Source organism: Trachemys scripta, chromosome 15 (assembly GCF_013100865.1).
Source record: "Trachemys scripta elegans isolate TJP31775 chromosome 15, CAS_Tse_1.0, whole genome shotgun sequence".
Taxonomy (NCBI): domain Eukaryota; kingdom Metazoa; phylum Chordata; order Testudines; family Emydidae; genus Trachemys; species Trachemys scripta.
The window spans coordinates 30,121,206-30,136,126 of NC_048312.1; the positions used below are offsets into that span (position 1 = coordinate 30,121,206).

A 14,921-nucleotide genomic window follows, 5' to 3' on the forward strand; every position below is an offset into this window, starting at 1 on the left:
GTGGATAGGGGTCAGGGCAGTCAGGGAGCAAGGAGGGTCCTGGGGGGGCAGTTAGTGGGGGTGTCAGGGGACAAGGAGCTGGGGGGGTTGGATGAGTCAGTAGTTTTGGGGGGGCTGTCAGGAGGCAGGGATGTGGAGAGGGGTTGGGGGAGGCAGGGAGCGGAGGGGTTGTATGGGTCGGGAGTTCTGGGCGTCCTGTCAGGGGATGGGGAGCAGTTGGATAGGCATGGGAGTCCCAGGGGTCTGTCTGGGGGTGGGGGGGTGAATAAGAGTTGGAGCAGTCAGTGGACAGGTATGGGGTAGAGTTCTAGGGGGCAGTCAGGGGACAAGGAGCAGGGAGGCTTAGGTAGGGGGTGGAGTCCCAGGAGAGGGTAGTCAGGGGACAAGGAGCAGGGGTGGTTGGGGGTTCAGAGCGGGGAAGTCAGGGGGCGGGAAGTAGGAGGGAGTGGATGGGGGCGGGGCTAGGGTGGGGCTCCCTGGGTGCAAACCCTAATGAAATGGGCTGCGCACGCCTATGCCACCCACCAGTGGTTACATTTCCTCCCAACTTGTTTCTACTTTTCTTGCTCAGAGCATCTGTAGGCCTGGTGCATTCTCCCACTTGGTCCCCCAGACCCACCCACAAAGACGTGCTGGCCCCAGTTTGGGAAGGGGACTATCACGTGGTGTATTATAGCTGAGGGGGATCATGGCCGGCCTAACTTGGATAGCCTGGGGAAGAGTTCTCTCCAAATGTGGAGGGTGGAGTGCTGCGTAGCTTGGAGGCTTTGGTGATGGGGGAGCATGGGGCCTTCCACCTCCAGTGGGCAGTTGGAATTGGCCCCAAGTTGTTGGTGAGAAGTTGCCCCTCTGATGGCAGTGTGGTGGCCCGGGTGAAATGGGGATGGGAGGGCAGGAGTCGTGTCCGCATCCCAACAAACCTCTGTTGTGACTGGCCCCCTGGGCAGAGAGGCTGGGATAGTCCTGGGCACTGACTGAGCCTTCCTGTCCCAGGGATGGGTGTGCCAGGCCAAGCGTGAGCCCTGGTTGCAGCCGAGTGTGCGGTGCCACCACCCGGTCTGCGGGGATGGTGTTGGGCTGAGCTGGTACGTGGGGATGTACCAAACCGGCAATTCTCTGGCCACCCCAATGGTTCTGACAGGGTTTAAACTTTCAGCATCTTTAAAAATTAAGTTGTTAACCCCTTATGCCTGGGAAACAGTCATTCCGCATGGGCCCCAAAGCAGTCCAGTCTGATCCGGTCACTAGAAACCACTCTGCAGTGAATTTCTCCCATCCATCTCCCTGTGGCATTAACTCTGAAACCGAAAGACAGAGAAAGTGTCAGCATCCTTAAAGGGGCAGTGCCACCTTAAAAATGCATCGTAAGCAAACATTTGTGACTAATATCAGGGGGTAGCCGTGTTAGTCTGTATCTACAAAAACAACAAGGCGTCTGGTGGCACCTTAAAGACTAACAGATTTATTTGGGCATAAGCTTTCGTGGGTAAAAACCTCACTGAAGAAGAATCTGAAGTGAGGTTTTTACCCATGAAAGCTTATGCCCAAATAAATGTTAGTCTTTAAGTTGCCACTGGACTCCTTGATGTATTTGTGACTAATGACGTCTTAGATGAGTGAAAGTGAAATGTGTTGTTTGTGGTTTGTTTGCTTTTCCCCCTCTCTCAGATGCTGGAAATCAGTGCAGGTGGCTCTTTGACTTTCCAGTTCTTGATGCTGCTGGGTTTGGGTGCCTGGCGCAGCAGGGACTGGCTTGTTGAACAAACAGCATTTTTCACTGGCGCTTGTACTGATCGTGGGAGCATTTCTGTTGGTCTCTGGGCTTTTATAAAAGCTTTTTTTCACGATTCCCATTTTGGGCCACATTTTAAGTTGACTTCGGTCTCTCTGCTGAGTCGTGTAGCAAAGACCATGGGCTTGTATAGGTAGCCAGTATGATTTCCTCTCCTTGCCACCTCTCTGAGCCTGGTGCGGGTCAGTATCATTATAGCCAGTGACAAGGGCTGCAGGCTCTAAAGCTGTCAACGTGCCAGTCCTGAGGTGTGCTCAGTTGAAAGGGCAGAGTGGTCCAATAGCAAAGCCAGATACCGCCCGGCAAGTTGTCTGTGTGTGTGAGGGACGTGATCCCTTAGAGGAAAGTCTGACATGTCATCACCCATCTGTTTTCCTGGGTACCTTTTCTATCTGTGAGGATTTTGATCTTGCTGCTTATTTATTATTTGCCCAAAGGGACTCCTGGCGCCCACAGATGGAAAAACACCCTGACATCCCAGCAAGCTCTGGCAAAGCCAGGCTGCGGCTCAGAGCTGCGCGGCAGGCACCCGTCTCTAATGGAGACCTAGGGCTCCCCGGGAGATGAGACCGTTGTAATCAGATTCTCTCCGCTCGGTTGAAGCTTCATCACACTTTCTTCCATCTTGAGAAAACAGCTCTTCTCCCAGTCTGGGCTTTGCTCGAAGCCTAGTGCTGGACTAGGATGGAAAGTGGGGGGGCTGGTGGGGTTATGCCGATGCTGGGGGCCTAGGGAATATGACAAAGGGAGATCTCGCCCGGAGCTGCAGGTCCTGAATGCTGCTTTCAGAGCTGGCCCTGTGGTTGCTGGAGCAGTCTCTCTCTCTCTCTCCCAAAGAACCCAGGCTGAAATTAAGCCCTTGGATAAATCGCTGGCTTTATTTTTAGACATGGAGTTTGCTTTATAGCTTCTCAAGTGGAAACATGCAGAAATGCTGGTTCTTCCCAAGGTGCGACACACCCACTTTGCAAAGCAAACCAGGGAGCGGCTTGCCCTGGCTGTAGGCAGGGAGAGCAGTCTGCTACCTTCTGGGGCCTGCTCATGGGAGAGGCCCTGTTAAGGGCGGGAGGGATAGCTCAGTGGTTTGAACACTGGCCTGCTAAACCCAGAGTTGTGAGTTCAATCCTTGATAGGGCCATTTAGGGATCTGGGGCAAAAATTGGGATTGGTCCTGCTTTGAGCAGGGGGTTGGACTAGATACCTCCTGAGGTCCCTTCCAACCCTGATAGTCTATGATTCTAAGTGAGGAGGAGGCTGGTGCAGGGGAGTCAGCCTGGGGAAACCCTGGTTTCTCTCCCCCTTGCAGTGGGTCTGGGTGTCACACCCAGGGGGGCTGACCCCTACTGAGGGCTGGAAGTTGGGCTGGTGCTGAGCCTGGATCACCCTGGGTAGGAGGAATCCTAGGGGGGCTGATTCCACCTGATTTAAGGCCTCTTGTGCTGTTCTGGTAGTGTGAGGGGCCCTCGGTCCTGACAGCACCGTTTGGATGTGGGCATTCCAGGCTGGCCCACGTTAATCAATGTGCACTTGGTGCACTCGTACGGGGCCCCCAACCCCAGGGGAGAGAGTCCAAAACTGAGCAGCACTGCAACCCGTGCGCCAGCTCACAACGCCACTTGCTTAGTGTGGCCTGGCCGCTCATCTGTTGTGGGCCAAACCCGAGCACAGGGAGCGATGGGAACACGCAGAGTTGCTGGGCGGCCGCATGGGGACCAGCTGACCACTGAGCTGGGGGTGAACGTCCAGGTGCGGGCTGGGGCTGAGTTGTTGGTGGGCTGTGAGGTGAATGGGCAGTTTGGGGGTGTGAGTTAGGGAGGATTGGGGGGCTGGGGAATGTTGAGGGATGGTGGGGGCAGTGGGGTGAGTAATGGGAGATGTTGGGAACTCTGGTGAGTGGGGTGTATGTCGGGGTGCATGGGAGCTGTCAAGGCAAGTGGGAGATGGGGAGGGTTGTGGGGAGTACATGTGGAGTGGGAGGGGCATTTGGGGGCCTGTGTGGGGTGGGGAAGGGGGCATTCTGGGGTCTGTGGGAAGGGATATATGTGGTGAGTGCTTTGCTGTCTAGTTTATGGAAGGTGAGGGGGGGCCCCCCAATTTCCATATTACTCGGGGCCCCAAAATTCCTTAATCTGGGCCTGATTCTGGAGTGCCCAAGGCCTCTATCCCATAATACCTAGTACTGCTGCTGGGAACAGGGGGCTTTGGGGCCATTTCTATCCAGAGCGCACTGCATTGTGGGATAGGGGCAGGAGGACCAGTTGATCAGTGTAGCTATGGCAGTTGGCCATTCTGGGACAGTTGAACCCCAGCCCAAGGCTTCATCCCCGACACTGCAGCCATCTGGCCCGACCGGTGCTTGGAAGGAGCTGGGGCGTGGACGGGAAGAGCGGCGAGGTCAGGACAGCCAGTGGGGTTTTGTGATGCTCTCACCTGGCATGGCCAGGGATGGAGAGGCTCACCTACTGGGGAGTGAATGTGCTTGCGACAGAGCCAGAGTTTGTTAATGCTGCTCTCCAAGTCCAACCCCTCCACCCCCCGCTAGTCCGCTCCTGGGCCCAGCGTGTGGCTTGGCCTCTGCAGAGACAGCAATCAACCCTTCCAGCCCTGTTGTCCTGATGGAGAAACTGAGGCACGGGAAAGGGCCTCAGCATGGTGAAAGGTTGAGTTGGTGTTAGAGCCAGGAGTGAAACGTTGCTGTCCGGGGGCTAAGAGGAGCTATCCTTGAATCCAAGCAGGTCTCCACTTGGAAATCTCTCTGCCATCTAACATGCCAAATGCCACTGCTCCCACGTGCACTTCCTGGTTCTGGTCAGAAGCAGAAATGATCCAGGGAAGCTGTTCTCCACGGCTTTCCCAGCCAGGCTGCAAGCAGGAGGGCATGGTGGGCACAAGCCTGCTCTCTCATGAGCTTTCCGCCCTGACTTCTCAGCTTGAGAGATTTGCAGAAGCAAGTGAGGGCAGGGGTGGGACCTGAGAGCTCCATCCCTGGAGTCGCGCCATGCACTCCCCTAGAGATGAAGCAGGGATGGGACTGTTCATCTGACTCTAGAGGGATCGGCCCTCGCTGCAGGGCCTGTACCCAGGGTGTTGGGCATGGATCCCTGTCCTTATAGCAGCAACTCCGCTGGGCCCCCGTGAGCTAGGTGCTGAACAGACCTGTCCTTGGTGACAGCCCCTGCTCGGCAGAGCTTGCAGTCAGAGACCAGACACAGTGGTGAATGAGACACCCATCCTCGCAGCAGGGCCAGCAGCAGCTGTGATAGGATGTGCACACCTCTTAGCCAGTTAGTTCACTGCTCTCCGCCGGCCCAACCGTAACCCGGGAACCTCCAGCTCCTCTCTTTGTTGGCTAATATAGTGCCCATCTTTAAAAAAGGGAAGGAGGAGGATCCGGGGAACTACAGGCCAGTCAGCCTCACCTCAGTTCCTGGAAAAATCATGGAGCAGGTCCTCAAGGAATCAGTTATGAAACACTTAGAGGAGAGGAAAGTGATCAGGAACAGTCAGCATGGATTCACCAAGGGGAAGTCGTGCCTGACTAACCTAATTGCCTTCTATGATGAGATAACTGGCTCTGTGGATGAGGGGAAAGCAGTGGATGTGTTATTCCTTGACTTTAGCAAAGCTTTTGATACGCTCTCCCACAGTATTCTTGCCACCAAGTTAAAGAAGTATGGGCTGGATGAATGGACTGTAAGGTGAATAGAAAGCTGGCTAGATCGTCGGGCTCAACGGGTAGTGATCAATGGCTCCATGTCTAGTTGGCAGCCGGTTTCAAGCGGAGTGCCCCAAGGGTCGGTCCTGGGGCCGGTTTTGTTTAATATCTTTATTAATGATCTGGAGGATGGTGTGGACTGCACTCTCAGCAAGTTTGCAGATGACACTAAACTAGGAGGCGTGGTAGATACACTAGAGGGTAGGGATCGGATACAGAGGGACCTAGACAAATTAGAGGATTGGGCCGAAAAAAACCTGATGAGGTTCAACAAGGACAAGTGCAGAGTCCTGCACTTAGGACGGAAGAATCCCATGCACTGCTACAGACTAGGGACCGAATGGCTAGGTAGCAGTTCTGCAGAAAAGGACCTAGGGGTCACAGTGGACGAGAAGCTGGATATGAGTCAACAGTGTGCTCTTGTTGCCAAGAAGGCTAACGGCATTTTGGGCTGTATAAGTAGGGGCATTGCCAGCAGATCGAGGAACGTGATCGTTCCCCTTTATTCGACATTGGTGAGGCCTCATCTGGAATACTGTGTCCAGTTTTGGGCCCCACACTACAAGAAGGATGTGGAAAAATTGGAAAGAGTCCAGCGGAGGGCAACAAAAATGATTAGGGGTCTGGAGCACATGACTTATGAGGAGAGGCTGAGAGAACTGGGATTGTTTAGTCTCCAGAAGAGAAGAATGAGGGGGGATTTGATAGCAGCCTTCAACTACCTGAAGGGGGGTTCCAAAGAGGATGGAGCTCGGCTGTTCTCAGTGGTGGCAGATGACAGAACAAGGAGCAATGGTCTCAAGTTGCAGTGGGGGGGGTCCAGGTTGGATATTAGGAAACACTATTTCACTAGGAGGGTGGTGAAGCACTGGAATGCGTTACCTAGGGAGGTGGTGGAGTCTCCTTCCTTGGAGGTTTTTAAGGCCCGGCTTGACAAAGCCCTGGCTGGGATGATTTAGTTGGGAATTGGCCCTGCTTTGAGCAGGGCGTTGGACTAGATGACCTCTTGAGGTCCCTTCCAACCCTGATATTCTAAGAGTGGGTATGTCTACGCTACGGGATTACTTCGAATTTACAGAATTCGATTTTTGGCAACCGATTGTATAAAGTTGAGTGCATGCGGCCACACTAAGCACATTAATTCGGCGGTGTGCGTTCATGTACTGAGGCTAGCGTCGACTTCTGGAGCGTTGCACTGTAGCATAGCTATCCCATAGTTCCCGCAGTCTCCCTGCCCATTGGAATTCTGGGTTGAGATCCCAATGCCTGATGGGGCCAAAAATTTGTTGCGAGTGGTTATGGGTAAATGTCATCAGTCAATCCTCCCTCCGTGAAAGCAAGGGCAGATGATCATTTTGCGCCCTTTTCCCTGGATTGCCCGGGCAGACGCCATAGCACGGCAACCATGGAGCCTGTTCAGCCTCTTTTCACCGTATGTCTACTGGATGCTGCTGACAGATGCAGTCCTGCAGCGCAACACAGCAGCAGCCCCTTGCCTTTGCAAGTTGGCAAAGATGTTACCAGTCATACTGTACCCTCTGCTGCTGTCATGGGTGCTCCTGGCTGGCCTCGGTGAGGTCGGTCAGGGGCGCCTGGACAAAAATGGGAATGACTCCCCAGGTCATTCTCTTCTTTAAGTTTTGTCTAAGGGAGACTCAGTCCTGCCTAGAATATCAGGGAAGCCTACTGAAGAACCAGAGAGGCAAACGGCCGCTCCGGGTCAGAGCCCCAGACATCCCGCAGAAATGAGGAGCTGCATGCCATTCTAGGGGGTGCCCCTACAACAACTCCACCCATTGCTGCCCTCCTCCGCCACCCCTCCCAGGCTACCTTGGCAGTTCTCCCCCCACTTGTGTGATGAAGTAAGAAAGAATGCATGAATTTGAAACAACACTGACTTTATTGCCTCTGCAAGCAGAGATCAAAGGGGGAGGAAAGGGCGGCTGGCTTACAGCAAAGTCGAGTGAACCACCATTCTGCACTTGCTCAGCCTATAGCTGAAAACGGGACTCTGTGATGAGCACTAGGATAGATGCACAGGCAGGACTGAATCTCATGTGTCTGTGGGCTTTGGCTGACACTGGTAGAATACAAAATGTCCCAGGATATGGATGTTGGGGGACAGTTCTAAACGGCAGCTTTATTTTTTTATTGGCAGCAAAAAGTATCTGATTGTGAGCCCTGGGAGTAAGGGGTCGGCTGGGGTAGGTGCGACCGCGCGGTGCTGCCGACTGGGAGAGCAGCCTGAGGCAGAAGCCTCCAGCTGGCATGAGATTCCAGGCAGGACTGAATCTCCACTACCAAAACTTAAAGAAGAGAATGACCTGGAGTCATTCCCTTTTTTGTCCATGCGCCCCCGACTGACCTCACCGGAGCCAGGAGCACCCACGGGACGACGATGACGTTACCAGTCATACTGCACCGTCTGCAGTCCGCAAGGCAAGGGGATGGTGCTGTGTAACGCTGCAGCACCGCGTCTGCCAGCAGCATCCAGTAGACATACGTGACAGGGGAAAAAAGGCGAGAAACGATTTTTTTCCCTTTGCTTTCACAAAGGGAGGGAAGGACGAGGGGGGCCTGACAACATATACCCTGAACCACCCGCGACAATGTTTTTGACCCTTCAGGCATTGGGAGCTCAACCCAGAATTCAAATGGTTTTCGGAGAGTGCGGGAACTGTGGGATAGCTACAGTCGTCAGTCGCCCCTCCCTCCGTGAGCATCCATTTGATTCTTTAGCTTTCTGGTACGCTTGTCTGAGCTCCTTAAGTTTCACACAGCACTGTGTTGAGTCCCTGTTGTGGCCTCTGTCCATCATGGCCTTGGAGATTTTTTTTTTTTTTTTCAAATGTTTTGGCGTTTCATCTTTTGGAACGGAGTTCTGATAGAACAGATTCATCTCCCTATACAGAGATCAGATTCAGTATTTGCAGTTCGGTCCATGCTGGAGCTCTTTTTTGATTCCGGGACTGCATGGTCACCTGTGCTGATCAGTGCTCCACACTGGGCAAACAGGAAATGAAATTCAAAAGTTTGCAGGGCTTTTCCTGTCTACCTGGCCAGTGCATCTGAGTTCAGATCGCTGTCCAGAGCGATCACAATGGTGCACTGTGGGATAGCTCCCGGAGGCCAATACCGTCAAATTGCGGCCACCCTAACCCTAATTCGAAATGGCAATGTCGATTTCGGCGCTACTCCCCTCGTCTGGGAGGAGTACAGAAATCGATTTTAAGAGCCCTTTATGTCGAAGTAAATGGCTTTGTTGGGTGGACGGGTGCAAGGTTAATTCGATTTAACGCTGCTAAATTCGAACTAAACTTGTAGTGTAGACCAGGCCAGTGACTTTGCTTAGTGTATTCTTGGGCGCTGATAAGGTTTAGGCGGGATGTGGTGCATTCTGGGTGCTGGGAGGGGCTTAGAATCATAGACTATCAGGGTTGGAAGGGACCTTAGGAGGTCATCTAGTCCAACCCCCTACTCAAAGCAGGACCAACCCCAATTAAATCATCCCAGCCAGGGCTTTGTCAAGCTGGGCCTTAAAAACCTCTAAGGAAGGAGACTCCACCACCTCCTTAGGGAACCCATTCCAGTGCTTAAATGGGTGCCATTTGCTGCAGGGCATTTTTGCAGGGTGTGGGGTCTATTTATGGTTCTTCTCTGGTCCCCATCACCGCTGTATCAAGCACTTCACAATCTTTATTGGATTTATCCCTACACAGCCCTGTGGGGCAGGGCTGTTCTCCCAGGGGTCAGATGGGAAACTTAAGCCCAGAGAGAGATGCCTTTGAAGTCACACAGGGAATCTGTACCAGGTCAGGGATTTGAACCCTAGTCTCCCAAGTCTCAGGGTAACACCCTAACCACTGGATCATCCTTCCTCTGAGGCCTGGGCTGGGCCATGTAATACTGGGTTTAAGGGAGCCATGTTTCCTCCCTCAGCTCTGCTCTCTGCTGGTGTAATGAAGCTGCCGGGAGCTGGGAGAGACACTGATCTTGTCCGGCCTGTTGCCTGGGAGTGGGGAATCGCTGCAGAATTGGACCTTGCAGCATAGGCCGGCGGGGTTCCTTCCAGCGAGGGCGGGTGCTGGCCATGTGGTTAGTATGGAAGGATGGAGGGTTTAATGCAGAGCAACGTGGTTTCAACCTGAGGACTGAGAGAAAATCTGTCTGGCTCCAGATCGAGCTGCTGGGTGCTGCCTCCTGTTCCCAGCTGAGAGCGCCAGGGACCCTGTTTCTATTCGCTGCAGGGTTGGGGAGCAGCCAGCCAACCAACTGGAGTTGCTCCTTATCAAGTGCTTTATAATTGTAATGGTGGGTTGTGTGTTTGTGCTGATGTCCCTCTAGCAACTTCTGGCCCTGGGGGGGGGGGGGCAAGGCTAGTTGCAGCTGGGCAGAGGCTGGTGGCTAGCAGTGTTGGGGGTTTAATGACCTTATGCAGCTGCAGCCTCGCACCGGCCATCCACAGACGCCATTGCCACTGGTGTGTGTGTGCCGCTTTTGTCAGGTGTGCAGCGAATGCAGGAGGGCTGCGCCTCTCTGCGGTGGGGAGCAGAAGTGCACCATTTAGGGAACGGGACACTGGCTTCCCATTGCCCATGCTAGATCTACTGCCTCTTGGAATCCACCTGCAGGCTGGGTAATGGGGCCACGAAGCCCCACCCCGATGACGAGACAGTGATCAGCCTCCTGGCTCCATGGTGATGCGGCGGTGCCCACAAGTGGTGGCAGGCTTCCTTGGGGCCCTGCAAGCCACCTTGTGGATCTCAATGCTGGCTGGCAGCCTTCCTCCCCTAACTCCCACAAAGGGCCATCCTGCAGCAGGCAGTGGGCCTAGCAGCCTGCTGTCAGGGGGGAGCACCTGGCATTGCTAAGTGGGGGTGCCCTGAGGCCTGGTGGGGAAGAAGCTTTCTCTAGCAGGACAGGATGCTGTGTCTAGTCTGGGCACTATATTTGCTGCTTCCCTGAAAATAGGCACAGAGAGGAACCTCGTGAGGAAGATGAGGTGATCTTGGCCTTCAGTAGCAGGGAGGGGCAGCACCGTCCGGTAGTCTAGTGAGGGCCACAATCTCTTTACCTCACGCCTGGCTGGATGGCGGCAGAGCTGGCTTTAGCCACTGCTTGCCCATCTATTTCGGTGTTCCCTTAGAAACCTGATCACTTATTGTCTCGGCACCAATTTTAGATGTTTTTCTTCTCTAAAGGGCAGGGTAAAATTATAGCCTTTCTGGCAGCCAGTGGCCGCCAGCTCTCAGCGCCTGGCAGCTGTGCTGCGGTGGGAGCTCGCAGCTGCTCCAACAGCAGGTTAGTGCCGGAGTTTCGGTGAGGAGCAACTGGAACTTTCCACCTGGAGATCCAGGAGCGTAGCCAGCACAGCAGTGCTAGGTCTGCATGGGGGGTTCTGAGGTCCTACACAGACTGTCCCAGCTGTGCCCACCAGCCAGCCACACGGCCACTGGAGATGTGAGGTCCCTGGGCTGGAATGTGCTGTTTGGGTCGTGCCCACGGGGCCCCGTGTTCCACTGCTCCAAGGGGGCTTCCACTGAGCTAAGGAGGCATCTGGGCTGCTTTTGGCCTGGCTTCTGGAGGGCCGACGCACAGCATCCGTTCCTGACATAGTGGGGTCTGATCAGCTCCAAGGAGGGCACTGCTAGCTGGGGTACAGGAAAAGGTGAGGGGGCAGCAGCGACACAGGTACTGCCCCATGGGCACCCAGCAGCCTGGGCTTTCCCCAGGCCCTGTGATCGTGTAGGTGCAGCTGGGAAGTCAGGTCCAGCGAGCAGCTCTGTGCTGCTGCCTCACAGTAGAGATGGGGCAGTTTTCCAAGTGTCCGTGCAAGGGAGCAGACTGGGGAGAGGGCCCTGCAGTGGCCCTGGTGAAAGATCGCTGAGGCCTCTGCTCGCTCTCTCTCTCGCTCTTTATTAGCCAGGATGGGGAAGGAAGGGTGTCCCTAGACTGTCAGAGGGTGGTGATGGACAGCAGGAGAGAGATCACTTGATCATTACCTGTTAGGTTCACTACCTCTGGGGCACCTGGCATTGGCCGATGTCGGCAGATAGGATACTGGGCTAGATGGGCCGTTCTTATGTTCCCTGGGGCCCTTCATGGCGGGGGCCGGGCTGTGAGCACTCCGGGGGCTGGGCTGGAGCAGGCATCTCAGCCCCGCTTGTGAAGGGGGCGGCTGGGCTGGGGACGTCCCCTCGGCCTGGGAGCCCAGAGCCTGGGCTGCATTCCAGCACTGGCTTTGGGCTGGTCTGATCCAGCCTGTGGGTAGGAGGGGGGTGGGTGGGGTGAGAAGTAGAGGAGAGGCTCTGCATGGGGAATGGGGGGAAGGGGACGCTGGAGGAGATGGGGGACCCAGGGCTAGCAGCGACTGGAGCAGCACTGCCCCCCAGCAGACAGCACTAGCTGAGAGCCCGCCTTGCCGCCCATCTGCCCACTCCCATTTGCTGTTGGTGAGCCCTGAAGCCCCAAGGAGAAGATGGTGCGTGTGTGTGTCCGAGTCCGGATTACTGAGGGATCATTTAATCAAAGCCTTGGTGAGCAGGAGGGGGAACCTGACCTCCCCTGACTCCCTAATCTCAAAGGCCTTTTTAATGTAAACCCTTTCCCTGCCCCCATCCCTCATTAAATCTCCAGCTTGCTGGGGGCGGGGGCGGGGTGACCTCGGAGCACACTGGGGACTTCTGCTGCAGTGACTGCTCATTGGCTGACTGTTTCGCAGTGGGGGGTGTGTCTAAAGGGGTGTTTGCTGTGGGACAATGTGACTGCACCCTGGGGCCAGGGGAGGGGTCTGGGATGGGGTGATCCACCCCCAGGTTAGCAGGAGCGGTCAGAGTATGGCTGACTACAGGGCTGTACCTACAGTGACCTAATGGGGTTTTGCTGGGTCTCTGCCCGTCTGTGCCCCAGAAGAGATGTGACCACGTTGTTGTTCTGGGGTTTAAACAAGCCTCCTCCAAGCAGAGCCGGCTGAAATACATTTTTCTCTGCTTTGTAATGACCAGCCGTGTGACATGCCCTGGGCTTTTATGGGCATCGGGAGAAATGGGGCGGAGCGTGGAGTAGAGAGCAAGCTTCCTGCAGGAGGCTGCTCCCAGACCCAGAGCTGTGTGTACGGACCCTCGTGGCAGCCAGTGACCGTGTGTGTCTGCTCATGCCCGCTCCTGTTGCAGTCCTAAGAGTCTCAGCAAGCAGCAGCTGCAGAAGGCAGCGTTCTCTAGTGGTTACGACAGGCAGTGGGGGTCAGCACTCCGGACTCACTGCATGGACAGGTTGCAGCGCTGCAGTGCCTCGGTTTCCCTGTCAGTAAAATGGGGATAGTGCCTACATTGCAGTGGGGTTTGCAGAGCCCACTGCAATGAAAGGGGAGTATTACTGGGATAGGGCAGAACACTGCACCTGGCAGGCTGACGCCTTGTTACCGTGGGCAGCAAAGCCCTGGGCGCCAGCAGCACCTGGCATCACTGTTCTGATGTCTGTCTCGCAGGCCTGGTGACAAGAAATGCTCTCTTCTGCCCAGCCAGCCCTGGGATAGATGAAGTGCCTCAGGCTCACAGGAAAGGGTTTGCTTAGTCTCCTGTCCCAGCCCTGCTTGGCGCTCAGAGCTGCTGAGCACCCAGCAGCTCCCACGGGCTTTGGTGTGATGTAGGGGGGGCTCAGGGTGTGAAAACCAGGCTGCCTGGAGCTGGGGGAGAGACACTGATCCTGTCCGGCCTGTTGCCTGGGAGGGGGGAATCGCTGCAGAACTGGGCCTTGCAGCATAGGCCGGCAGGGCTCCTTCCAGCGAGGGTGCTGGTTAGTATGGAAGGATGGAGGGTTTAATGCAGAGCAACTTGGTTTCAACCTGAGGACTGAGAGAAAATCTGTCTGGCTCCAGATCGAGCTGCCTGTGAGCTGTGTAGTAGCACTGAGTGTCCTGGGTCTGGAATCTTTGCCTGGGGATGGGGGTGGAGTTGGTCCAGACTTTTTGTGGGGGCACATTCTTCACACAGCTATAGCTGCTGCTGTTTGCTCAGCCCCTGTGCACACCTACTTTTCATACCTACATCAGCTGTTCCATTCTTCACCGCCTCCAGGTGGGGATTTTGATTTTGATTCTTGCCTCAAGCTCTGGTAATCTGTTACCAAACTCTGCCTACTAAATGCACCACTCCCTGATCTTCCCTTCCATTTTCAGCTGGCTATCCTGTTCCTCTGCGCTTCCTATTTTCATCTGTCAGTAGTGTTGCTGTGTGCTGCTAAAAGGCTGCCATTACCTACCCCAGAGGTGGCTGCATTATGGAGATGGGTGAATTCCTCACTGCATGGTGAAGTGTTTTGAGCAGAAAGGCTTTGATTTATAGAGGTGTCCTAGAACGCCCGCCGGGTTGTGGGCAGAGAGAGGCAGGCTGCTGCGTAATCCGTGCCGTAAACTTTGCTCTCTCTCTCCATTGAGACTCAGACGTGTTTCAAACTGCCTTCCCAAATATAGCCATCAGCTGGCAGCTGTGTGGCTGGGGAAAGCAGAATGGCGAGTCCGTGGGTGGTAGGTGAGGGCAGAGGAGCTCGAGGAAGTGGTTGTTAGTGGGATAGCTGGTTATGTGGCACTGGAAGAAGAATGATGAGAGGACAGCAGAGCCATTAACACCCTACATATAAACACAGCCTGCTTTAGCAGGTGGCTGCAGAGTGAGGGATCAGGACTGGGACCCCGGCCAAAGATCTCGACCTGCCTGTGTGCTGGCAGGTTGCTGTTGGGGCTGGGGGAAGCAGTGCCCAGCCGTCACCGGAGACTTGTGCCCATTTACTGATGAGGTTAACCGGCTGCACGCTGACCGTCCCCCCTGGATTCAGTCATTCTCTCCACTCCTAGAGGGTCGCTGTGGCTCCAGTGTTTTAAGATTCCCATTCTCGGACGTCTCTGAGCCCCGTGAGGTGAGCCGTCCTGCTTTCCCCTTGCCCCGAAGGACGGCGTCGCGTCATTTTCTCTGCCTTAACCAGGTGCTTCCTGGGGTAGGGAAGGCAGCAGGAGTTTCCTGTCCCCAGCTGAGCCACAGTCTCTCTTCCTGGGGAGCCTCTTCCCCTGGCTGAGTCCTGCAGGTGACTTGGGCTCCTCACCCACTGCTTGGCGTCACGGTGCCCTGATGCTGTGCTGATCGGTGCCCTCTAAATACGTTAGATGCTTTAGGAAACTGGAGCCTCCATAGCTGGACTCTTTGTACTGGGGGTGGGAGAAGGGACAGTTCAGAGCTCCCCCTCAATGACTCCCTTGTGCAACACATGCCCTGTTACAACTGCTGATCACCCTCCCCCCTTGCACAATCTTGCTTTCCCGCTCTGTGCTTCTGGGCTGACACGTCCAGGACCGGCTCCCTCGCTTCCACTGCACTCGCAGTTCCCTTTGCCTTGGCATGGAATTCCCAGCACCAGTGGGGG

The 14,921-nt window shown here is 55.1% G+C and overlaps 1 protein-coding gene across 3 annotated transcripts in view; it reads left to right on the forward strand.

Annotated features, from left to right (window-relative positions):
• GAS2L1 (growth arrest specific 2 like 1) overlaps window positions 1–14,921 on the forward strand; it is a 41,260-nt gene that overhangs the window by 2,853 nt on the left and 23,486 nt on the right. The window lies entirely within an intron of this gene.